The 24,753-nt window shown below is 50.4% G+C and overlaps 1 protein-coding gene across 2 annotated transcripts in view; it reads left to right on the top strand.

The window, feature by feature from the left end:
- Positions 1 to 24,753, top strand: part of UBN2 (ubinuclein 2) — a 1,320,634-nt gene that overhangs the window by 701,706 nt on the left and 594,175 nt on the right. The gene's annotated exons all lie outside the window — the stretch shown is intronic.

Raw genomic sequence — 24,753 nt, 5'->3', positions numbered from 1 at the left:
ATATGGTCGTCAGGAACGGTCATAGGCAATAAATTTATTGGATAATATTTGGGGGGTTTGGGAGCAGGGGGTGCAGGGGTGTCCCCCGCTCCCTTTAAAATAATGCAGGGGTTGTGGGGGTGTCCCCTGCAGGTTCCATGCCTTAATATCACTGCAAAAATATAGTGATATTTTTGTATGGGGATATTTTTGCGGGGATATTAACACATGGAACCGAAAATCTCTATCCTTTAAGAACTTTAGTTACTCTAGGAAGTAGAAAAGAATTCCATAGGTGGGCCCAAATGTTCCCCAGGAACACTGCCCATAAGCATCTGTGTGCTGCAACAGTAAAAACACATTTACTTTTAAAGAGAGATGGAGGAAAGTAGACTCCATAGGACAGTAAAATACAAAGGAAAAAGTTCAAAAAGACAGAGCCCGTAAGAATGAATGAGTGGAAAAAGGCTCCACTCATTCAGGATTAAAGAAAAAGGTCCAGAGGTCGAGCAAAAAGTGCTGGCGGGGTCTCGCTATGAGAGGGGGCGAAGCCTAAAAATGATAAATCTCACTAACATCCCTTAACTTCTGTCTCCAGACTGCCTTATCCGGGGCCCCTGAGGACTTTCACTTTTGCACTAGCGCAATCCCACACGCTCTAAACATTGCTTCCCATAATCTAGGGAGCCTCACCTCATCCCATTCCAGCGGAGGGACTCCTAATAGGTTTTGGAGGGGGCCCGGGTTCACAGCGGGGAGGAGCCCCAAAACATTTTGGAGTTCCTGACTAGGTCTCTGACATCTGTGCAGTACATTGAAATTGTGGTCTATGGTGAATGTAAACAAATTCCCATGGAAGGTGATCTTAAATATCTTGAACCATGTCTCCTCCAGGATGTCCCTTTCAACCCTCTTGTCTCACCGCTGCTTGAAATCCTGTCTATTTTCTACCTCTGCCATGATAATAGACCTCTATAAGCGTGAGAGGATTCCCCTCTGACTCTCCACAGAAGCCAAGACCCCTTCGAATTGAGTCAAGTCCCTAGCCACTTTGTTCACCCACCCACCTGCTGTCTGTGAGAAACCCTCTTACCCTGAAATAATCAAAACTAAACATCGATTCCTTTCCCACCACATTAGCCAAATGCATCATATCCTATGAAGGTCCCCTCCAAAACAGCTGGCCTACCCTCTCTAACCCACTGTCTGATCAAATCTGAGAATGACGTAAGCCCTGCTTGGCTTTGTCTAGTGGGGGGCCCCCAAATTAACAACCGCGGGGATGGCCAAGAGTACAGGTAAACATTAGACTTGGATTCCTTCCATATGGACCAGCGGTCTTCAAACTTTTGGCCTGGGCCCCCCTGAGCGAAATTTGGGAAGGCCAGGCCCCCTCCAAAATTCCAAATGTACAGTATGTACAAATGGCTATGAACTATTGCGCGCCATCACTGCACCCTACTCCCAGTATAGTCCCTGGGCTCCCCCACCTGCTCCCATCACAGTTGCTGGGCTCCCTCATCCCACTCCTACCCAGTCCCTGTGCTCTCCCCATCCTGCTCCCAACACTATCCCAGTGCTCCCGCCCATCCTGCTCACACCACAGTACCTGGGCTCCCCTACCCCGTTACCAACACAGAGGGCAAGAAGCAGCTGGTGAATTCTTTAAGTGGAGGGGCATAAATATTTCCCCCAAAAATGCAATCGCGACCGAGCACATCAATCGATCCCTGAACTAATCTAAGGGCATCCGGGGGGTTTCCCCCTGTTATTTTTTAAATGGGTTAAAATGCTGCATTTTAGAGCATACTTTAAAAATAAAATGGATAAAAAGCCAAACCGTTTGCAATTGGCACTGGTGGGAAAGCATGGGATTTTTCACTGGACATTCATGATAGATATCCAGTAAAAAAATTCCATTCCTGTCCCCTGGGCTCCACAGCGCCGCAGAATGAGAGCTGATTTTGGCAGGTGGGTAGGGGGATTGTTCAACAAAGGCATACTCCTATGTCCCATTCCCTTTCCTCCATACATGTGGGACATTCCGCCCTTCAGGACGTGACCGGAGCATTTTTGTTAAAAAGCATCAAAAATGTTAATGTTTGTCCTCTTTTTAATGGGGTACCGCATGCGGCCGTAACCCCGCCCTCCTTAGCTCCGCCCCGTGCATCGCCCTCCAGTACTTTTCTCTGCACGGTCCGGGCTGGACGCACTTGCATCACCGGGAAGTTTTTTCTTGTTCCCGTTGTCCTTCTCTTCTGCTCCGGTTCTGTGCTCGCTTAGTCCTCAGTCTATGCTGGAGCGTCTGGGATTTGTGTCCTGTTCTTCATGCGAACTTTGCTTCGCCAGGGCGGATCCCCATTCTCTCTGCTTGGAGTGTCTCGGGCTGGACCACCGCTGGGATTCGTGCTTCTACTGTGATTTCTCTTTCCGTCTGTGCACTCCAGCGCTGTCTTCTTTGGTGGGAGGACTTCTTTCAGCATGTTCCTCCACCTCATCTTAAGCTTTTCAATGAAAAGAAGAGACGCTTGGTAAATTCCTTACTTTTTAGGGCGACCCGGCCGGGGGACTCCTTCTCGGGGTCTTCTCGGTCCGTGAGGGGCTTGAGCAGCTCTACCACCAGGGTTTCCCCTGAGGTGCCTCACAGGCCTAATAGGCGTACCAGAGTTTACTCCGAGGGTTCCCACAGCAGACCTGCCAAGACCAGACTACAGTCTGAGGTTCACCTGTCAGGTGCTAAACTTCAGCCCAGTTCATCTGCGGCTTTGGACAATGGGATTCGCTCAGAGATCTCAGTTTCTGGAGCTTTCCACACAGAGACTGGGGTACACCCTGAGGTCTCTTTTTCTGGATCTTACTGTACCAAGCCACGGCTTGAGGTCCCTCACGAGGGAGCTACACATACTGGGACAAAACCAGAGGTTCCTCTTTTTGAGGCTAAGGTCTGTACTGACAAAACCGAGAGACCCGCTCTGAAGATCTTGTCTGTAAGGGTGATTCCTCAGCATTCCTGCGTTCAGGGTGCGGTGATACCGGTTCTGTCGAGGGAGCAAAGAGGGTGGTCATAAACCGTAATTCCTCTATTACCAGCTCTCCCAAGGTTCCTCCTCTGGAGGCTAATTTTGGGGCTCCCTCCAAGATGTCCAGTTAACATCCGAGACCCCCTCCCCCAGTACCGGCTGTGCCGAGGATCCTTGTGTCAAGGCTAAGGTATTACTTAAGTCCCCTGACCAGTCTGAGGAGACGGTTGTCCCATCTGCACATGTGACGTAGTTCTCTTTAGGCATCGACAAAATGGCTGCCCAACCCTCGTGGTCCACAGTGGGCATTTTGGATTCTTCCTTTACACCTACGTTCTCGACGGCGGGTGCTGGGAACCTTTATTTTGGGACTGAGCAGCGTTTTTCACCTCGGGTGGAAGGTAAAAATCTGTTCTGCCCTTCTCATGACTGGTGTGCTTGGATGCCGCTGCCTCATACAGTCTTGCTTCCACCTACTGCTGCTCCACTGGTCTATGCAGACCAGATTGGTGGTGGTCCTTCGTGGGGGTATGCCCCATATGAGAGGCTCATGCACTCTGACCCTATGAAGGAGTATTTTTAAGGGTCTTTTCAAGGAAATATACCCTGAACCTTTGGCCCCACCTTCCATCCCGGCAGCTCCTGCGGTGGTACCACATCTTCCTATTGGTCCGCCTCCAGCGCTTCCTCGCCGTCAGCTCCTGATTCGCTGGATGACCATCAAGCAGATCAGGATGAGCAGCCCCGCCCTGTCAGAGTTAGGTTCTGGATATGATATCCCTCCTCGACATTCCAGTACCCAAAGCACCCGCTCCTCAGGAAGGGGTGCTTTCAGGGGCGTTCACTTTGTCACCACAAGAGCGTACCGGCCTGTTCCTCCAGAAGGACGTTTTGGCTGAGGCCTCTAAGGTGTGGGATAAGCCCCACACTGGGCTGCATATCAATAATAGAATTGACGCCCGTTACAGGCTTCACACCTCTGAGGAGATAGCCTTGTCGTATTGTCCGCTTCCTTCATCGGCAGTGATATCTGCGGCCACGCTTCAATCCAAGCCGGCCTCTGCGACCTCAACGGCTGCAGCGCAGATTCTCTCCAAGGAAGATAAGATTCTGGACTCCTTGGGCAAGAAAGACTTTGCCAATTCAGTCCTCCAGCTTCGTCAAGCGAACACCGAGCTCATTCTGGCTGCAGCTAATATGAGGCTGTGGAAGGAGTTGGCTGATTTCCAGGAGTGTATTCCTGCGGATAGGCTAGACGACTTCAAAGCTGGTCTGTCGGATGCCAGGGTGTTGGCACAGGATCTGCTGGAAGCTGCGGCACACCACGTAGATACCTCCGCTCGAGGCCTTATGGTGGGAATTGGCATGGCTCCATGCAACAAAGTTTTCGAAGGAGCTGCAAGATAAAGTTCTGGACCTTCCCTTCGACAGCAAAGAATTGTCATTCTTCTACGGATGAGGAACTTACAAAGACCAAGGCGAGCACCCAAACAGCCAAATCTGTGTCTGTCCTGGCAAAAGCCCTATACACAGAGGTCCGGGTCTCGATCTTTCCCTGGCTTCAGAGGGTTTCAGGACCGCCAGGCGTGCAGAACTGAACCTCCGGTTGGCGGCACCTGTCAAAAACATGGTCGGTTTTTCTCTCAACCTTCAGCCTCCTCTCCAGGAGCAGGTAGTCTCCCTGCCGACAAATCTGCAAAATTATTTTTTTTGTCAGTCGCACGAGACCCCAGTGGGAGGATGAATCTCGTCTCATCTGGAGGTGTGGCAGACCATCACCGAAGATCGGTGGGTTTTGTCCATCGCTCGGGCAGGCTTTTGCTGGCCCCTCCCCCCACCCCACCCTGTCACCCTCCCTTCCAACAGATCGGGACACCTTCCCTCCGAGCCGAGGTTCAGAAGCTTCTAGATCTCAGGGAGGTGGAACCTGTTCCTCTTGGGGACCAAGGGGAGGGCTTCTACTCTCGGTTCACAGTACCCAAACCCAACCAGGCTGGCCTGCGCACCATCCTCGACCTTTCCCAGTTCAACCATTCTCGTCCCCAAGAGAAATTCAAGATGATCACACCCTGCCAAATAAAGTTCTCTCTTCGGAAGGGCGACTGGCTCAGTGTAGTGGACCTTCAGGAGTCGTATATGCACATCCTCCTATGGAGGCCGCATCGAAAATATCTTCGGTTCTCCCTGGGAGGGGAGCATTTCCAGTTCTGTGTGCTCCCTTTTGGTCTCAGCTCGGCACCGCGTGTTTTTTTACAAAGATGTCAGTCATCGCAGCTTTCGTTCGGCTACAAGGGTGTTCATGTATATCCTTATTTGGACGACTGGCTCCTATGCAGCCCTTGGCCACTGACGCTTCGAGCAATCTCCAGTCTCTCCTCCAGCTCCTGTTCCATCTTGGGCTGTCAGTGAACTGGCAGAAATCTTCCTTTCAGGAGCCCACCAACAATGACAATTACCACTGACTCCTCCCTTCTGGGGTGGGGAGCAACACTGGATCATCTCCAGGTTTTCGATTTATGTATGCTGCAGGACAGGCAGTTTCATATAAATTATTTTTAACTCTGGCTGTATTTCTGGCACTGAAAGCTTTCCAACCATCCATCACAAACCAGGTGGTCTGCATCCGCATGGACAACTCTGTGTCAATGTTTTACATCAACAAGCAGGGTGGTACCAACTCACCACCTCTTGTGGACCTTACCATTCAGATTTGGGAATGGGCCATCCAGCACGGCATTTGGCTAGTGGCGGTACACATTCCGGTGCAATTCAATGTGACTGCAGACTCACTCAGCTGACAGACAGCGGCCAGCTACGAGTGGGAACTGAACCTGGATCTTTCGCCAATGGGGCACTCCAGAAGTGGAGCTCTTTGCGCTGCTACAAACCGGCAATTTCCCCTCTATGCATCCAGGAACGGTCTCGGGGCCTCCTCTTTAGGGGATGCTCTCGAGATTCCATGGCACAACATGAAGGCATATGCCTTTCCTCCTCTTCCTCTGATTCGTCGGTCACTCTTCAAGCTCAGGAATACATCGAATTGCACTCGTAGCTCCTTTTGTGGACAGCCAGTTTCTGGTTCTCCGAACTTCAGCATCTGTCGATTTGTCCTCCGATCAGACTGCCGTTGATTCCTAACCTGCTTTACCAGTGTGATCAGCAGATGTGGCACCCCTCGCTCAATCATTCAGCTTGGTGGCCTGGTGCCTAAATTCAAATCCTTAGCGCAGTTTAACCTGTCCGAGGACGATATGTGAATTATCCAAGCGGCCAGGAAACCCTCTGGGGTCTCAGTATAGGAGCAAGTGGCTCTGTTTTTGTCACTGGTGTTTAGCTCAGCAGCTGGACCCCAGACATGCTACGATTGACGCTGTCCTTTCGTTCTGATCTCATCTGGCAGCTTTGAGCATTCAGGTCTTGTCTTGTAGGACTTACTTGTCCACTATTGCCGCCTACCTGTCCACCGACAGCTCTTTTCTTTGACGAACCCAGTCATAAAAAGGCATTTTGCAGGTCTATTACATATGTTTCCACCGGTACGCAATCCTCATCCAAAGTTGCATTTAAATGTGGTCCTCACTGCCTTATACCATAAACCATTTGAACCCATGGCTACAGCGGATCTAAAGTACCTTTCATGAAAGGTTGCATTTTTGATTGCAGTGACTTCGGCAAGGCAAGTAAGCAAGCTTCAAGCTTTGTCTGTGGAACATCCGTTCCTCACATTCCATAAGGATAAGGTTGTGCTCCACACTCATCCTTCTTTCTTTCCTTCCTAAAGTAGTGACTGATTTTCATTTGAATCAATCTATCTCATTACCTGTCTTTTTTCTGAACCCGGCCTCAGATGCCGAGAGAGTATTACACAATTTAGATGTCGGACGAGCTCTGAAGTTCCATCTGGACAGAACAACTGAACTCGGGGGGCTCATCTCAACTCTGTTTCGTTCGGAGACCCAAAAGGGAAACCTGCTTCAAAGGCTATAATCTCCTGATGGATTGCCTCCTGTATTTCAGGAGCATATACCATTCAGGGCCTTCAACCTCCGAAGGGCATTCATGCCCATCTTGTACGTGGCAAAGCGGCTGCTGTTGCCTTCCAAAAATATGTTCCCTCGTAAACCATTGCCAAGGCAGCTACGTGGGCTTCCCCATCAGCTTTTTCTAAGCATTATTGCTTGGACCTGAGCTCCAGGGCCGATGCTCAATTCGGCCAGGCTGTTAACCTTTTTCAGTAAGGAGGTTCCATCCAACTGTATTACCTGTGAGGAGTGCTTTGGAATCTCCCACAAGTATGGAGGAAAGGGGACAGGACGTAGGAGTATAACAAAGTTGCTCACCGTAGTGACTACCTTACTCCTAGTCCATAGTCCCCTTTCTTTCATATGCACGCCCGCCCACCGTCCCCTCTAATAAGTATCCTCTATTATTGCGTAAATGGTCGCAGACCTGGCGATAGAAAAGGACTGAAGGGCGATGCGTGGGGCAGAGCTCAGGAGGGCGGGGTATGGCCTAGGAGTAAGGTAGTCACTACGGTGAGTAACTGTTTTTTTTTTTAAATGCCTTTTGTTGTACAACCCTCCTTTCCACTGTACCCCCCCACTCGCCAAAATCAGCTCACTGGACCAAAACACGCGCACACATGCACCCATCACTATACACTCTCTCATAATACACACATTCATACACATGTTTAAATAAAAAATAAATGAACTTAAACTTTACTTCTGCAGGGGCCTGCACATGGGTGCTGAAATGCCCCGCACCAGGATGCTCTGTCTGTATGTGCGAGGAGACTCCCACTCGCACATAGACATGCAGTGCCCCAGCCAGCATTTCCAATGAGCTATGCAAGGCTTGTAAAACAAAAAGCCCCCAGCTTTGCATGACTCAGTGAGCATGTGCGGCTGAGGAACTGAACTGTTAAAGGCAAACAGTGTTTCCCTTTGACAGTTCAGCCAGCCCAGGAGCACTCCCTCAGCTGAAAAAAGCAGCTGAGGGAGTGCTCAGTGTTTCAATGAGCTGGCTCCTCCATAATGGGTGAGGGGGCCACTGGGTGGACACCCCCTTGCCCATTATGGATGAGCTACCAGGCTCGGACTGGCCTATATGGCAATGCCCGTACCAAAAATGCTAGTGTCGGTCAGTCTCAAAAGGCCACTTTTTTGGCCAATGTGGGCCAGTTTGATGAGTTACTACACTATGCAGCTAGTAGTTTTGACCATTGTTGCTGAATAAATATTCTTTAAATATCACAATTTGCTTACATTTTAACAAAAAAAAACCCCTCCTTTGGTTCTATTCAAACAGTCTTTGACTAACGTTCAGGGTTTTGTGGATGGCACTCTGCTTTCTTTCAGCCTCCTCTTTTCTCTCATTAATTCCCGACTGTGTATCCGCGGTTCAGGATTTGTGTGCCTCCAACGATCTCTGCCTTAATGCCAGTAAGACAGAGATCCTTCTCATTTTGACTCCTCTCTCACTCTGGCCTCCCTCCTTGGTCCCTCTTCCTTTGCCTTCCTGTGAGGCAAAAAGCCTTGGTGTCATCTTCGACTCCACACTCTTCTTCTCTCCTCACATCAGACTTTGTCAAGAAAGCCCACTATCAGCTGCACCTCATCAGAGGTATTCTTCCTTTTCTCACTTTCCCCTAGAAGCTCACGGTCTCCACAGCCCTGATTCTCTCCAGGCTTGACTACTGCAACAGCCTCTTTCTCAACCTACCTTCCTCTACTCTCCACCCTCTGCAACTAATCCAGAACAGGACTGCAAGACTTGTCCTTGACCTCAAGCCCAGGGACTATCTCTCCAGCCCTGAAATCTCTCCACTGGCTCCCAGTGGCTACAAGGATCACGTTCAAGACCCTCTACATCATCCACAAGGCTTCCTGGGGCGGGGTCCGCACTACAACCAACTCACTATTCCTAAATACCTTCCTTCTTGAACCCTTTGCTCAACTACCCCCAAACTCTCTGAGGTTCAGGCGCTTCTCAGGGCAGAGAGTTGGGGGTAGATCTCTCTCTTCTGCAGGTGCCTCCCTCTAGAATGGCCTCCCTGCCCCTCTCAAACTTGAGCCGGACCACCCGAAGTTCCAGAAGCAGCTCAAGACCTTCCTTTTCTCCTCTGCTTTCTCTACCTCTCACTTGCTGAACTACCTGTCTGCTGCACCAACTGATTGCTTGGCTACTGTGAGAAACCAAAGCGTTTCTCACCTGCTAGTCCTCAGGGACTTGTCATTCAGTTGGCCAGGACACAGCATCGCTTTTGGATCCAGTTCCTGGTGGTGGACCAGTGCGGGAGGATTACCTGGGGTTTACCTTTTAGCAATGGGCTTGAGTTGGGCATGCTGACACAGCTGGGAATTGACCCTCTCCCTTAAATTTTAGGCCATTTTTAGTTTTAGCTATTACTTGGTGCCAAAGCGCCACCTATACACTGACTTATATTGGAGCACAGCTAGGATGGAGCTGACAGATGAGGGACACAGAGCATGAGCACGTTGTTTCATTACTCACCCATTGACTGTCCCTGGGCATATCAATTCATATGGCCATTCCCACCAGCTACCTGCCCCTCCACATAAAAAACAAACCCCTCTGGGATCTTTGACCCAGTTCTTTCAAGCAGTAACATAAAACCTGTCAAGTGTTATTTCTAAGCTGTCTGAGAGCTAATGGCTTAGTTGCAATTTTGAATGTGGTACTGGTGTAATAAAAATGGCTTTACCTATGATGCCTTCAGCCACTTGACTTATATTTGTTCCTTGAACTGAAGTTCTGTTAAAAACAAACACGGACAAAGCCAACAGTTTTGTCTAGTGTATAGGTATTGTTATATATGGAGCAACTCTATAGTCAGTCTTTATTTAAATAACAGCATGATATATTAACATACGCTCTGAAGTGCATCACAGAGCTGCAGATAAGACCGTGTGATTAAATGATCTGCCCAGGATCACACACTTTGGTTAAATGGTGAAACGGGGATGTGGAAAATGTAAGCAACTGAGTACATCTTCACCGGTTTAGTTGATATAAATATGTATTTCTAATAAGTCCTTGAAGATAATGCATTCACTACTTTCAAAAGTGCCAAATGCTTTGCTTTGACGCGTCCGTCTTGACTATTTTTACACAAACACTGGGCCGAGGAAGAGGGGGCGACTGAGTAACAAGACTAACTTTCACACATCGTACTGCACATTTTGAATGGATTGTGTCCTCCCACGTATTCCTCATCTTATGATAATTTGTATCCCAGCTTTGCTGCTTCGGATTTTTTTTTCACCAGACGGCGCTGTTAGAGGCCGTGGAGTCGAAGTCCCTCGAGGGCCGCTGTCGAGCGTTGATGTCATCCAATGTATTAGGGGCTCGAGCAGCTCCCGTTACCTCAGTTCTGTTTTTCCGACGCAACTGCTTTGTGTTACGAACGGCGCATCAGATTTTTCCTCGACGATGTCCTCATCTACTCCCAGCACACCCAAGACAGGGTTAATAAAATTTCACAAGTGTGGTAGGAAAATGTCGATAACCGACCCCCATCGGCTAATAGCACCTCAGCCACTGCTGCAGCCGCTGCAAAGCCACTTTGAGGTCTTCACCCACAAGACACCAGTGGGAGGCAGAATCACTCGGTACCTGGACGAATGGTGGGGCATTACGTCAGATGCCTGGGCACTAGAGATAGTGGATTAATGGTTACTGTCTTCCTTTTCATCAGAGACCTCAAGATCATCCACCAGGAGCCAACTCTGTAAAAATTCCAGATCCGCTCCTTGTGCAGGAGATTTTAACCCTGCTAGAAAAAGGTGCAATAGAACATGTACCTGTAGCGGAGAGGAACAAGGGTTGGTACTCCCCTTATTTTCTCATCCCCAAAAAGGACAGAGGATTGAGACCCATCTTGGACTTAAGAAATTTGAAAAAATTCCTCAGGAAGGACAAGTTCAAGATGGTGACCCTTTGTCAGATCGTTCAGGCTCTTCAGCTTCAGGACTGGCTGGTTTCATTGGACCTTCAGGATGCTTACTTTCATGTGCCAATACATCTCCAGCACAGGAAGTACCTGAGGTTCGCAATTGGTGGTTCTCATTATCAGTTGCGGGTTCTACCATTTGGGCTGACCTCCGCCCTGAGGGTTTTCACCAAACTGATGGCGGTGGTGGCAGCAAGTATCAGAAGAAGGGGGATTCACGTCTACCCTTATCTGGACGATTGGCTAATCAGGGCGAGTTCACCCGAACGAGCCCAGGAACATCTGGCCTTGACCTGCCACTTCTTACACAGTCTGGGCTTCTCCCTCAATTACAAGAAGTCACAAATGATTCCAAGCCAAAAACTCCAATTCATTGGAGCAGTCCTGGACACTTACTCGGGGAAAGCCTTGCCTCCAGAGGAGAGAGCTCACCACATTCTGCAGATGGTAACAAAGTTTCAAGATGCCCAACATTTACCGGCATTCGACTTTCTAAGTTCGCTAGGCCTCATGGCATTGGCATCCTGCATTTTTCTGGAGCCAGATGCCAGATTGAGGATGAGATCCCTTCAATGGGCCCTCAGGACTCAATTGTCCCATTTTCGGGGGAGATGTCAGATCTTCTACAAGTCTCCACCAAAGTGGCTCAAGATCTCCTATGGTGGGCTTGCAAGGAGAATATCCTCAAGGGGGAACCTTTTTGGCAACCATGACTGGAGATAACGGTAGTGACGGACGCCTCACTCACAGGGTGCGGAGCCCACACCAACGATCTGACAATCAGCGGTCGTTGGTCTCCATCAGAGTCCAAACTACACATCAACCTTTTGGAGCTGAGGGCAATCAGACTAGCGTTGAAGGCCTTTCTGCCCTCTGTACAGGGAACGAATGTCCTAATGATGACGGACAACACAGTGGCCATGTACTACCTCAAAAAAAGAGGAGGCGTAGGATCACTCCGACTGTGCAGAGAGGCAATGCAGCTCTGGTTCTGGGCAATGCAAGAAGGAATCTCTCTATCAGCAGTTCACCTACCCGGAGAGCTAAACACGGCGGCGGACGCTCTGAGCAGGCAGAGCACAGTCTCCCACGAATGGGAACTAGCTCAGGAAGTCCTTCAAGAGATCTTCGCCCTTTGGGGAACCCCTCAAGTGGATCTGTTCACGACCGATGCCAACCGGAAGTGCGAACTGTACTGCTCAAGGGAATTTCCTCCAAGAAGAGCTCTAGGGGACATGTTCGTAGTGGACTGGATATTTCCACTCCTTTCCGCGTTACCTGCTGTCCCCGTGATTCCTCATGTGATCAGGAGGTTGAGAAAGTTCATGAAAACCATGATCCTAATTGCCCTGGATTGGGCCAGGAGGACGTGGTACCCGGACCTTCTGGACATGTCCATCTGCCCTCCAATACGTCTTCTACAAAGAGAGGATCTTCTCTCGCAAGAGGAAGGTCTGGTTCTCCATCCAGAGGTCAAGACACTCAGCCTTCACGCATAGTTTCTGAGAGGATAAGATATAAGGATTGGGACCTCCCGGATTATGTAATGGAGGTTTTGCTTTCGGCCACAAGGCCAGCAACAAAATCCCTGTACTGGTGTCGTTGGAACAAGTTCAGTAACTGGTGCAGGAATAAGAATGTGGATCCATTCCTTTGTAATACTCCAACAGTACTTTCTTTTCTCTTACACTTAGCCAATTTGGGGCTCCAAGTTGGTACTATAAAAGGATATTTGGCAGCGCCATCTATCTTTATGCGCTCCTCAGAAGAGGTGTCCTATTTTAAAATGCCCTTAGTCATTCAATTCTTGAAAGGATTGACAAATGTGTACCCTTCGACAACTTTTCAGGTGCCCATCTGGGATTTAAATTTAGTCTTAGAATTTCTCATGTGTCCCCCTTTCGAACCTTTACATTATTGCCCATTAAGACTTCTCATTCTTAAAACAATTATTTTGGTGGCTATTACATCAGCCTGGGTTGCAGGCACTGTCTTGTAAGCCTCCTCACACCATTTTCCACAGGGACAAAGTTATTCTAAAAGTCAAACCATCTTTCTTGCCTCAAATAGTTTGATTTTCATGTCACAAAAAATTACGTTGCCTTCATTCTATCCTCTTCCTCACGTTAGTAAGGAAGAGGAAAGCTTGCATAGACAGTACCCAAAAAGGGCTCTCCGTTATTTTACATTTCCAGATTGCCAAATCTTCGACAATGTGACCAACTATTTGTTGGGTATACTGGACACAAATTAGGCCTTGGTGTGTCTAAACAAACTCTATCCAGATGGATATAGTTAGCAACTTCGGAATGCTATACATTGGCTGGAAAAAAGCTTCCAGATGGATTATGGGCTCATTCAACTAGAGGTATGGCAACTTCCACGGCTCTTCAGAGGGGTGTCCCAGTGCAGGATATTTGTGCTGCGGCCACCTGGTCGTCAATGCACACCTTTGTGAAGCACTATTGCTTGGACTCCACTTCATATTAAGGACTATTTGCAAAGGCTGTCCTTCATTCAGTCCATAACTAAAATTTCTAGTACTCCCACCTCCAAATTTACCACTGCTATGAGAGTCTATCATAAGATGAGGAATACGTGAGAGGATACAATCTATTCGAAGATCAAGTTACTTACCAACTGTAACGTTCTTTCGATTGGATCGTCCTCCCACGTATTCCTCATCGACCCTCCCAACCTACCCCTCCATATAGTTTACGCCAGTTGCACTCGAACTTCCTTAAGAGCCTAAGGACTTAAAGACCTGATCAGCTGATGCGACCATGAACACCGTAAAAACAGAACTGAGGTAACGGGCGCTGCTCGAGCCCTTTATATAGCGGATGAAGTCAACGCTCAACGGCGGCCCTCGAGGGACTTCGACTCCGCGGCCTTCGAATACAGCGCCCTTTGGTGAAAACTTTTTTCAGAAGCAGCAAAGCTAGGATACGAATTATCATAAGATGAGGAATACATGGGAGGAACATCCAATCGAAAGAACGTTACAGTTGGTAAGTAACTTGTTCGTCCCGCTGATAGTCAGGCACTTGACTTTAAGTGCATACACCTGATGCCAATTAGCTCTCCTCAAACGGATAAAAGGCAGAACCTAGAGACACTATTAGCGAGGTGGAACACTAGGATGAGCTGAACTTCCGGGGCAAAGGCAAACCTACTGGAGCAGAGCAGCAGGCCAAGGGACAAGAGCAGTGGGTTGAAAACCCAAAGAGTTCCCTTCTGGAGGTAGTTCTCTGACAGGCCACAAAAGACACATAGAGAAGGCAAGATCTCACATCAGAAGGCTGCATTGTATTTCAAGTACACCTGTGAATGAACTTTGAAGTAAGGACAGCTGTGAAATCAGCGATTCTAAGTAACGGAGTGGTCCAGCGAAAGAAAGTAGCCCAATTGAAAGTCTCTGTGAAAGGTGCAGTGTTTGAAACGATAAAGCGAATGAATAGCAGAAGCGAAGTAAGCATGATTAACTCCTAGAGAAGAAGAGAGTGAAAGTTAACCTTTAACTTTGAGTCCAAGTGGTCCTGCGGTGATCTATAAAGAAAGCCACGCACATTTGTAAGTCTTCGACATCCGAAAGCGGTCTGAGTCCGACTGAGGGAGACCCGAGGTGTAATAAGCTTGGGGAAGGAAACCCCTGTTGCAAGTTTTGTTGAACTTTGTTCTGAAGAGGTCTGAGCCCGACTGAGGGGGCCCTACGTGAAATTTGTTGTGAAAGGTTTGAGCCCGGCAGAGGTGAACCCACGTGAACTTTGTTAGAGGTCTGAGCCTGACAGAAGGGGTCCTACATTAACTTTTTCTTGAAACATTATTTGGAAGTCAGGAGAGACTTTAACATGGAAGGCCAAGCATGCCACAATCCACTTTTTGGCACTGTTTGTTGTGTTGAAAACTGAGCCAGAGTGCGTCATCCTGGCTACAGGGACCGCCTTACTCTGTGTGGTCTAACGTGGGGAGGCGAGCTTGTTCAACCACATTGATTCTTTTGAAAACTGATTTTTCCTTTGCATACATTGCTCCTTTTTACACTTTTTGTACAAGAGATAGGGCAGATATAAGGTTTTGTTACCATAGGCCATTTTGTTTTGACAGACTCTGCAGACTGTTTTGTTTAACGTTTGATCCTCGAGACTACTCCCATATTCGTTATAGGGCAAAGTAGGAGTTTTTCCTACCCCAGAATCTTCAATGAAGGTTTCACAAATGGTATCTATAGCGTCAGTGTCATACTTGTTATACCATGCCTCCCCTACACTGCCCTTAATCTCACTGGGTACCAGGCTCCTCCATGATCAGTCTCCCCTGCACTGCCTCTGGGCCTACCTCACAGTTGCGCTCTTGGGGGCTGAAGCTGCAACCCTACAGTCCCCTGCCTCCTTGCACTTACCCAGAGCCACACTTCCCTTGCTGCACTTCCTCTTCCCTTTTCTCTGGCACTTCCCTTATCCCACCCCCCCCCCCTTCCAACTTGCACGATCTGAATGACACAAGGCCTAGTCAGATCGTTTGTCTAGTCTTCCAGCCCTCCCTTCCTCCCTTGTTGTGCCTAGAAACACTTGTGTACGGGCATGTAATAAAGGACATATATTGTATCATACATGTGCCAAGATATCATCAGCAAATGGGGACAACTTAACAGATGTTTCTCCACATTGTATAACCCTGATTTTCGAGTTGGCTGGGATCCCAATTGCCAAAGGCTCTAGGAACATGGCATAAAGGATGGGTGAAAGGGGGGCAACCTTGCCTCATCCTTCTGGCCAACAGAAAAGTCGGACAACATCCCAATAACTAGTACTCGGGCCGTCAGCGGACTGTAAAGTGCTGCAATCCATTGTTGCATGTTTGGCCCTAGTCTGAACTTCAGGACCTGGAGCATATAGGGCCATTCGACGCGGTTGAATGCCTTTTCCGAGTCCAGTGAGAACTGTCGTGTCAATGCCCTCCCCTTTCGCACATGCATCACATCAATGGTTTTCCTAATTTTGTCAGATCCCTGAATAAAACCTACCTGGTCCCCGGAGTTGTCCTCTTATCTTCACATATGTATTAAGAAGCGATATGTGTCTTTCTGATGCTTGTTAATCTGCTTAGAATCACATGCTTTGCATATAGTCCGACATCCATTGGTAACCGCAGAGTATTGCATCTTGTCTTTCGGGGACCGAAAGGAGACGTCGGCATAGGCGTATCTGTAACACTATCCCTATCGTGACGTGTAGTGTACCCAAAATCCCTCACGCACTGAGGTCCCTCAGATTGTTTTTTTCCGCCCAGATAACTGGTCGCCCTATAGCGGAGCTCTTACAAGAGGACCTTGTTTATCTTTACCGACTTGTCGGTTGTTCCCCGTTAATTCACTTCGGTCACAAGAACATCTTCAACGAAGACTGCGGGGGATTCGTCTACGGCTGTGGATTTCGGCACCAAAAATCCGGCGGCCAGATTTTCCACTTGGTCGGGCCCTCTGGCCGACCTATACTGTAGGGAGAGTGGTGTCGGGGTGGCCATATTATCGGTATGTCTTTCCTCCTTTCCCCTTTTGGTCTGGTCATCTTTCCATTTAGTTGTAGAAAGGGCTCCTTTTAGATTCTGCCCCAAGTGTCGGGTCGGATATCCTTGGAAGAAGGAACACAGGACGTGTAACGCCTGTCTCCCACTAGAGCACGACGAAAAGCGGTGTGCAGCCTGCAAACTCCTTCGGCCTAAGACCCTTAAGGAGTGCTGTGTAAAGCGGTGGGCCGCGTACGGTATGTCGCGGGTGAAACCCCCTTCCCCCACCGCCACACCCGCTGAGAGTGACGGGGGTACCTCGGATGACCAGACATCCGTTGCGGATGTTATAGACCTCGAGGTGGACACTTCTAGGTCTGCCACGCCCGTCCCCGACCCTTTAAGGCCTGACTCTGGTCTCACTACAGGGACAACACCCGGCGACAGGGGGCGTACAAACACATCACACTAAGCAGACCACCCCTACACCGGTTTCAACGTCTTCGTCGAAAAAGGTGAAAGCGCCAACAGGGTTGCCAGAAATTTCGACGGTTTCCTCGGATCGCTCAGATCCAAAGCCTTCCCCCGCATCAGCAGCAGCGTCTTGCGTCTGGGCAACAAAAATTAAGTAAGGGCGCTACTCCAAATACTTCACACGTCAAAGCGCGGAAGTCCGACGCTGCGTCGGTCCCGAAGGCCGCGGTAGGCCCCAAAACTACGGCTAGGCATCTACCTGAAAAACCAACCGCTAGGCCCTCTAGCGCCGCAGAAGTTAACACACCTACCGATAGACCATCGAAGCAACTGTCTCACGCCGATTCAGCGATTATCGAAGGCAGCATCGAAAGAATTACGGCGGCGGTGGGTCTTACCCCCGGTTCTGCCTAAAGTTATGGGACAAGCTGCAGAAAAAGCTTCAGATGCGTATTGGGATCCCGATTCTTACGATACGTACGAAGATCGTCAAGAACCTCTTTCCGACACCCTAAAAGACTTTTCGACGCCGTAGGGCGGAGAATGCCGTTTTTCCACCCGTAGGCCCGCCTGGGTCCACTAAATGGACTAGAGAGAAGTTCGAAGGGTGTATGGATCGGCTGGAGAATATCAATTTTTCTGATCATCCTTTGCCAAAAAGGTCTCTGGTAGACCGTAACCTCCAATTTCCCTCTCATTTTCAAGATCATCAGTCTTCTGCCCCCGTCCAGCAGGAAGACATTGTCCACATGGACACATATAGAGACATTTATAATGAAGAGGAAGACGCTTAATTTCTACAAAGTTATGAAGCGGAACAGCAGGATACTACAGACAACTGGGAAGAAACCCAGCAGGAAGGATAAGACCCATGGACACGGCAAGATCGGGACACTGATGATTTGTGCCTGGATTCTCCTCCGTCCACTCTGGCTCGCCAGGCCTCACCTGTAGATGACCAAATGGCATTCAACTCCATGTTGAAAAAAGCAGCTGAACACTTTCAAATCTCCACTCAAGAGGCTGTGCCTGAGCAAGATTTTGTAGAGGATATCCTTAAGGAGAAGCCTCCATCTAGCCAGGCCATCCCCCTCCTTAATTCTATTAAGAGAAGGTTGGCCCCCTCATTGGTATCACCAGCTCAAACTCGGGCAGTGAACCCAAGAGGTGAAAAATTATTTCACCCTTCCCCTTCCAACCCTCTATACATTAGAGGGCACGCCGTCCCAGATTAATTGGTAGTGACTACCACTCGGAAAAGGGCAGGGGTACCGCCGCCGGACAAGGAATCCAAAAGACTGTAGGCTCTAGGCAAACTAGTCACTTCGGCTGCCGCATACACTACGTGGATTGCTAATAATACCACACTATTGGCAAGCAATGCTGACGCCAAGTGGAACTTGCTCCAGGAAGGCCTCCTAGAGGCCAAATCCAAGCTTCTCTCCATTGTAATGGAAGGAAGACAAATTAACCAGCATGTGATCAAAAACACCCAGGACACTGCGGAAACAGAAGGCAGGTCTCTGGCCCAAGGGACCCTACTCAAAAGACACGCTTGGCTGCATACCTCAGGTTTTAAACCGGAAACACAAGCCTCCCTCATCAATAAGTACATTGAGGAATTAACCTCTTCGGGAAAGCGGTGGATGAGGCTTTGGAAACAGCCAAGATGGAGCATGAGACTCTGAAGTCTCTGCAGCAGATCACACAGAAACCTTCCCCCCAGAGGGGTAATAACTCTCGGCGCCCTTTCAAGGGCAAGCCTGTGCTGGTCAAAACTACTACGGCACGGGGAACTTCAACACAGGACAAACTTCTGGAAGCCCCGCATACTACTCTTCAAGGGGTCAGAAACGCAGCAGAGGTAGAGGCCCCAATCCCAGAGGAGCTGCAGCCTTTGGTCAGAAAAGATCACCAAATCCAGGTCCCCTCCCATGTCACCTCGGTCGGGGGGCGATTAACATCTTTCCTCATGGCATGGGAGGGGAGAACGTCAGACCAGTGGGTCATAAAGACGGTCACCCACGGGTACTGCATGGAATTCGCCCGACCTCCACAATTCAGACCACCACGCTCACGGCGCCTTTCACCGGACCATCTGGAGATCCTGAATCAAGAGGTGGAAGCACTGCTGGGAAAGGACGCCATAGAAGCCGTCCCTATTCTTCAGCCAACAAGTTTATAAAACCCCAGAAGTTTTGCATGGTAACACTACAAGAGGTGACCCCATTGCTGAAATTTCAATGTTGCCAGCACACAGGAAATATCTAAGGTTCATGATCGAGGACAGGCATTACCTATTAAAGGTACTCCCCTTCGGCATCGCCTCAGTGCCAAGGGTGTTTACCAAAGTCCTGGTAGTGGCTGCAGCACACCTCTGCAGACTGTCGGTCCAGTTTTCCCATTCCCTCGACGACTGGCTCATCATGGGGGACTCATTCGACGCATGTTTTTCGAACACCCAAAAAAACAGTAGATCATCTCTTCAGTCTGGGTTTCTCAATCAACGAAAAGAAATCCAGTCTAGTCCCCAGTCAAACTAAACAATTTCTGGGAGCTCTAATGCGGATGAAGGACGGTCTCATCTTCCCCTCCAACAAGAGGGTTCAGAACATGCTTTTTCAGATCCCTCAATATGTAGCCAGTCCGGAGGTGGGGGTGTGCAAGGCCATACGCTTGCTAGGAATGATGGCTTCATGCATATACTTGGTTCCCCACGCGCGGCTGCGCATGTGTCCCATGCAAGAGTGGCTCAACAGCCAGTGGTGTCAGGCCAGCGGACAATGGGAAGATCTGGTAGTTTTCTCGCAAGCCCTCGTTCTCTCTCTGCAGTGGTGGTCAAGAGAAAACCTCTTGAAGGGGAAGACATTCACCACCCCTGCAGTGGAAGCCACTCTCACTACAGACGCATCTCTCACAGGGTGGGGGGGGGGGCCTCACCTGCTTCAGCAGATAGTGCACAGAGTTTGGTCCCCTCAAGTAGCGTCCAACCATATAAACCTACTGGAGCTATTAGCGGTGTTCAAGGCTTTGAAGGCCTTTCAGGTGCAACTACAAGGGAAGACGGTGCTGATTCTAACTGACAGCACTCCAGCCATGTATTACCTGAACAAACAGGGGGGGCACTCACTCTCCAGGGCTATCCAAGCTGCCCCAAAACATTTGGATATTAGCTCTCAAACACAAGATGTTTCTGTTGTCCTAACATGTTCCAGGGGAACTCGATCTTCTGGCAGGCATTCTCAGCAGAGATTTTCCTCTGCCCGAAGAATACGAATGGTGGCTACACGAAGACATTGTGTCCAACGTCTTTGCAGAATGGGGTTTCCCAGAAATCGACCTGTTCGCTACTCAGGAGAATGCCCAATGCCAAGACTATGCCTCCAGCTACCCCCAGAACCGATGCAAGGGGAACAGTCTCTCGATAACATGGTCAGGGAAATGTGTCTATGCTTCCCTCCGTCAGAGGTGCATGGACATACTCAGGGAAGCTAGGAAACCGAATACACGTTATTCCTTTGCCAGCAAATGGAAACGTTTTGTCATCTGGTGCAATTCCAAGGGCGTCAATCCCATCGATTGCTCACCCACACACATTGTGCTGTACCTAACCCATCTGTTGGACACTGGGTTAGTCTACAATTCCCTAAAGGTTCATCTGGCTGCTCTGTCAACCTACACCACATCACAACAAAAATTATTGTGGTAGAAAATACTGGTGATTAAAGCCTTTATGGAAGGGGTTAAGAGGATTTATCCTCCCATTTCGAGGGGATTGGGTCCTCCGACGTCTTCCATATCTATGACAGGTAATCACCACAGCTGTGCTGCTTCGGAAACTTTTTTCGGCGCCTGCGTCGATGCGCCGTCGTCGAGGACCTCCTCCGACGTCATCCGATGTGATAAGTAGGACGCACGACGCCCGTAGCCTCAGTTCAGTTTTTTCTGCGAACGTGTTGCTTCGTGAATCTCGGTTACGCCTCGACTCTTTAGAGTTCTGTTCTTCTCGGTTCTTCGAACCTGTTCGTTTTTGTGCGAAAATCCTTCATAAGAAGATGTCTTCTACTTCGTCTTCGACCCCGCGTCCGGGCTTCAAGAACTGCAGGGAGTGTGGGTCCAAGATGTTGGTGACGGACTCGCACAACGCCTGCCTCTGGTGCCTCGGGGAGGCCCATGACACGGATGACTGTATCGACTGCCAGTCGCTCACGTCCAAAGCCTTATGGGAACATAAGAAGTTTTTGTCGGTAGGTCGGGTGTCCAAGCCCCGGAAGTCGAAGTCTGCGGGGCTTTCAAGGGATGATTCGAAAGGTGACTCTCTGCATCGTCGTTGGAAGTCTCGTGGGGTCTCCTTCTAGGAGTCGGTCCAGCCACTCCTCGGCCTCTTCGAGGCATTCTCGGAAGCGCCGACAGCGGTCGTCTTCCAGGTCCTCTTCTGAGGACTCTGCCCGGCACGTCGCTTACCCCACCAGCCGTGCGATGCCAGAGGAATGGGCTTCCTTCAGGAAGAAAATGCTGGCGATTCTCGAGTCGCAGGGTACTAAGCCGCCCGCGCCCCCGAGTGGGGTCGGCCGTGAGAGGTCGAGAGACACCGCTCGCAAGAGTGGTAGGCACGAGTCACGGGAGAGGTCCCGTTCGGACAAGAGGACTCGTTCTCGACGTACCCGTTCCAGGTGCCGGTCCTCGACGCGTTCGAGACCGTGTGTACCTGTGATGTCTTCGAGGAAGACATTGACGCCTGAGGCGTCGACAGGCTTTCTCGAGGCTCCGGCTCCGAGGAAGCCGTGGAAGCCGTCGACGCTCAGGTCGTCGGACACACTCGGAGCTCCGGCTTTGAGGACTGTGTCGACGCCGTCGATGCTGGCGGCGCTGCATCTGACATCGACGCCGATCCTCTCGGCGCCGATGCCTGTTCTCTCGACGCCGGCGCCGATTCACTCGACGTCTTTCGAGGCCGGGGTGTCGGAGGTACCCCGTGGCACGGGGGAACCCCCTAGAAAGGCTCTGGTTAAGAGCAAGCACTCTCGGGTGCCGTCTTTTCACCACCTGGAATATATTTCGGAGGTGGATGAGGATTCTCATGGCCTGGTTCCTAGTCAGGTTCCAGATGAGATGGTCTCGGGCCATAGTCAATTTGACAATTTGAGGCAGTCACTGCATGATGCCAGTGGACTGGACACCTCTCCGGAGGTGGAGTTTTGTAGGCCTGAGCCTGGCTCTCATGCCGATTCCTTGTACCGGCGCCTTATGGCTAGGGTCTCCGAGTACTTGGGATGGTCTGCTCCCCCAGGGGAGTTTGTGCAGGATGATCTCACGGACATCGTTGATGTTGGTCCCCCAACTGACCCGGTACTGCCATTTCATATGGCTCTACAGAGAAGGGTGGCGGCGGCGGCGGCTTGGACTGCTCCGGAGAGTCTCCCGGCCGTAGGCAGGTCCTTGTCGCAAAAATACCGTCCAGCCAGTAGCGACCCCTGCTACTTGACCAGGCACCCCACTCCGGAGAGTTTGGTGGTGCAGGCAGCCATGGCCCCGGCAAAGCAGGCGTCGTACCCTACCATCCCTCCTGATAGGGACGACAAACGTTTTGACGGCTGGGCGAAGAAAGTGTTTTCTTCTGGGGGTATGGCGCTTCAGGCGGCCAACTCCATATGTGCCTTGTCTCGTTTCACACACACTCTGGAACTGTGTTGCGTTAGCGGCTGAATATATTCCCGAAGGGGACGAACGGGATGGTTTCCTTGCTATGTTCCAGGATGGTAAGGATGCCATGTGTGAGTCCGTTCAGTCTGGTTTGGACATGGCTGAATGCGTCAGCAGGTCCATGGCGGCGAGCACCATGATACGCAGGTTTGCGTGGTTGCGGAAGTCGGGGTTTGCTCCTGATGTGCAGTCCCGGCTCCTCAACATGCCCTTTGACGGTGAACACCTTTTTGGCAGCAAGGCTGACGAGAGCCTTGAGAGGTTGCAGACCTCCAAAGCTGCAGCGAAGTCGTTGGGCGCTGCATTTCGCCAACCTCTGCCTTTTCGTCCTAGGGGACAGCAATGGAGGGGTGGTTCCTTTCGCTATTACTCGTCCTTCAGTAAAGCGAGAGGAGCTAGCAGTCAAAGAGGCCAACGCAGGTGTACCAGAGGTGGACGACAGGGTACCCGTGGTGCCAAGGCCACTCGGGCAGTTGCCTCTTTGCCCTCAGGCAACGCCGCAGCCGCTACCACTCAGTCATGAGGCCAGGTCCCATGGTTCGCCGGTTGGGGGAAGGCTGGCGCAGCATCTTGTAGAGTGGCGTGCCATTACTTCAGATGTGTGGGTTCTGGAGATCATAACCCACGGCTACTGTCTTCCTTTTCGGCAGAGGCCTCACGACAATCCACCAGGGAACCTCTCTTTGAAGAGTCCGGATCCGCTTCTTGCGCAGGAAATTCAAGCCCTGCTGGAGAAAGGCGCCATAGAACTGGTGCCTGTAGCGGAGAGGAACAAGGGATGGTATTCCCCTTATTTTTTGATTTCGAAGAAAGACGGGGGATTGAGACCCATCATGGACTTGCGCGGTTTGAACAAACTCCTCAGGAAGGACAAGTTCAAGATGGTTACTCTCTCTCAAGTCCTCCAGGCCCTTCAGCTTCAGGACTGGTTGGTGTCTCTCGACCTCAAGGATGTTTACTTCCATGTGCCGATCCATCCCAAGCACAAGAAGTACCTGAGGTTTGCGGTTGGCGACTCGCACTTTGTTTCGGGTCCTGCCGTTCGGATTCACCTCCGCCCGAGGGTTTTCACCAAGTTAATGGTGGTGGCGGCAGCGCATCTCAGGCAAGGGGGGATTCACGTCTTCCCCTACCTGGACGATTGGTTGATCAGGGGGAGCTCTCACGAGCAGGTCCTCGATCATCTGTCCGTCACCCGCCACTCCCTTCACAAGCTGGGCTTCTCCCTCAATTTAAAGAAGTCCCATTTGACGCCAACACAGCGGCTCCAGTACATCGGAGCAGTGCTCGACACTTACCTGGGGCAGTGTTTTCCTCCCCAGGTGAGGGCTCTTCACATTCAGCAGATGGTGCACAAGTTTCCGCATGCTCCGACGCTCCCAGCGTTCGAGTTCTTGAGGTTGCTCGGCCTCATGGCATCCTGCATTCTTCTGGTGCCAGAGGCTCGCCTGCGGATGAGATCTTTGCAGTGGGCACTCAAGATGCAATGGTCGCAGTCCTCTGGCAGGATGTCGGACCCGGTTCAGGTGCCGCCCTCGGTCGCCCAGGACCTTCTGTGGTGGGCCGTCGAAGGCAACTTGATGAAGGGGGCTCCGTTTTGGCTTCCCTGGCCGGAGGTGACGATCGTGACGATGCATCCCTCACGGGATGGGGAGCTCATGCCAACGAGCTGACAGTCGGCTGTCTTTGGTCTCCGTAGGAGTCCAGACTCCATATTAATCTGTTGAAGCTGAGGGCCATCAGTGTGAGGAAAGAATGTCCTGATCCTGACGGACAACACAGTGGCCATGTACTACCTCAACAAAAAGAGGGGGGGGCAGGATCACTTCCTCTGTGCAGGGAGGCGATGCAGCTCGAGTTCTGGGCCATCCAGCAGGAGGTTTCGATCTCGGCAGTTCATCTGGCCGGAGACGAAAACGTGACGGCGGACGCTCTGAGCAGGCAGAGCACGATCTCTCACGAGTGGGAGTTGGCTCAGGAGATTCTCCAGGAGATCTTCGCCCTTTGGGGGACCCCTCAAGTGGATCTCTTCGCCTCCAGTGTCAACCGGAAGTGCGAGAGATTCTGCTCGCGGGAATTTCCTCCAAAAGAAGC

The sequence above is a fragment of the Ambystoma mexicanum genome, chromosome 3p (assembly GCF_040938575.1).
Source record: "Ambystoma mexicanum isolate Mex_15411 chromosome 3p, UKY_AmexF1_1, whole genome shotgun sequence".
In the NCBI taxonomy this organism is placed as follows: domain Eukaryota; kingdom Metazoa; phylum Chordata; class Amphibia; order Caudata; family Ambystomatidae; genus Ambystoma; species Ambystoma mexicanum.
This window is presented reverse-complemented; position numbering and strand designations above follow the sequence as displayed.